The 2118-nt window shown below is 41.0% G+C and overlaps 1 non-coding gene across 1 annotated transcript; it reads right to left on the reverse strand.

Annotated features, from left to right (window-relative positions):
• Positions 1 to 900: 900 nt before the first annotated feature.
• On the reverse strand, positions 901 to 972 carry trnaq-uug. The gene has a single exon. It is a non-coding gene; the product is annotated as a tRNA-Gln (tRNA).
• Positions 973 to 2118: the final 1146 nt, after the last annotated feature.

The raw sequence follows: 2118 nt of genomic DNA on the forward strand, positions 1-2118 counted from the left end.
ACAAGTGACTGTAGCATTGGGTTCCTTAAACCTCTGGCGGCTACTTGAACCTTTTATCGCTGAAGACCCCAATCAATACATACAAGTATTTGCTACAAACTGCAGGCCTGCCTGGAAACTACAACAAGTCTCTAGCTTGTGTAATAACTTGTTTTTTTTTTTTATCCAATTGAGCAGACATGTGATTGGGGAAACCAGCTGACTGATAGCCACAGATTCTGTGATATTTACTTACCTACGAATTCATCTTATTAAATTTATTTTTGTTGTATTTTAGCATATAATTTTTAATGAAACTATTTTAAATAGCGAAATTAGGTCGCGGATTGACGTTGTTAGCCCGAGAAAGCTGATTCTTGGTATAATTTTCGGAACTTTATTGCTGCTGTGTTATACTGACGTCTAGTGGTGGTAGGTCAGTAAAGCAGCGATTACAGAACCCTCGATTTATCGCCGACTCTTTGTCCCGATTAAAATTAAATGCAGCTTGAAATAAACAGCAACTAAACGCAATGGGGGATTATTTCACTAATACTATGTATACAATTAGCTTTGAACAATGTGTACACAAGAGGAGGGTATCTTGGTTGGACCTCTGAACATGTTGTCAGGTAATTCTGTTGTATCGTCACTGTTTAGCTGCGTTTTTAGAGTTTAGAGTTTTTAGATGTAATGGCCCCTGCTTTAAAGAAACGTCACTCCATCTGTCCATTGATTGTGAAAGAGTGTTATTTTGCTACGTAACCAGCATACGATCTATTTAGTTTACATTACTATTTTATGTTTACTACTACCTATTGCATACAATATTTCCATGTCGCTCAAATCTTTCAATTTGCTTACACGTGCAGAAATCCACAGTTAGGTGACATTTTCCAATTGGCAACACCAAAAGGTTGCAGGTTCTACCGAGATTTGAACTCGGATCGCTGGATTCAAAGTCCAGAGTGCTAACCATTACACCATAGAACCCCGGCTGTGCGCAACTTGGGAATTTTGGACTGTGAAATCACGTTAAAAGTCCATAACAACAGCGTTAGTAATCTAACTGTAAAGTACATTTTCGTTTAATTTATTCAGTGATGTTATTATGAGAGTTACACCATGCAAGAGTTCTCTACTTAGGCTAATACTTACAATAATCTATTTAGTCCGAGTATTACCCTGCTGTTGTAACGTTGAACAAAATGCTTTGCGGTAATAAAACTGTAGATTATTCCCGTAATAACAATAAAAAGCAGACAGCATTTAAGTCGCCACGGAAAAGACCTTCAGAAAGACAGAGAGAAGAAATCACGAAATAAAACACAGTTAATCGCTTCAACTGTGCACTATCAAAAATTACCACATGGTGGCAATGAAGGATTGTACGTCGCTAACTCTGATTCGCTAACTCGGATTCATTTACTGTCTTAGTGCCAGAACCTGGTCTAGAGCAACCGCAGCACCAGCGGTACCACTGACAACGATTTTCGCAATAAAACGATTTTCTCTTGATCTAACTTCATTAATAAAACTTTTAACCATCATCATCACTTGCATCTACAGCACATGTGAGGTCTATCAATTAGGGTTCGTTTAAATTCACACGGTCAGTTAAAGTCAGAGTGATTGGAAAGTCCGACGTTTTGGCATGATCGGTGTGGGTGGAATTCTGGCCTTCAGTCCGCGTTGTCCGCACACACGCACGGGGACGGGATTCTTAGTGCGCCTTGTTTTCCAGAGGATTCAGATGTTCTGTATGTACGTTTGTGTTTACTTTCCTATGCATATTAATGGACTAGTCGGGGTGCTTTTGTAAACTGTGTGTGTGTGTGCGTGCGTGTGTGTGTGTGTGTGTGTGTGTGAGAGAGAGATACCTGCTGGTGTGGACCAATACCCCTGCCTCTCTGAGGGCTAAGAACTAGATGGGGCAAGGGCAAGCTTATGGGTGTTTCAGGAGAGTGGAAGAATACTGTAATTCACCCTCCTATTCACCCTCCCCTCTCCTGCGATACTGCCTGTCTGAAGGGGAGAGGGGCAGCGTAAAAACAGCACGGCCCTCTCCTGTCACTCATCCATCTCCTGCTGGGCTCCTCCACTGTGCTGTGACTGGTTTTCTGTTTTTAATTACCCTTT

This window comes from Megalops cyprinoides, chromosome 20 (genome assembly GCF_013368585.1).
Source record: "Megalops cyprinoides isolate fMegCyp1 chromosome 20, fMegCyp1.pri, whole genome shotgun sequence".
Taxonomy (NCBI): Eukaryota; Metazoa; Chordata; class Actinopteri; order Elopiformes; family Megalopidae; genus Megalops; species Megalops cyprinoides.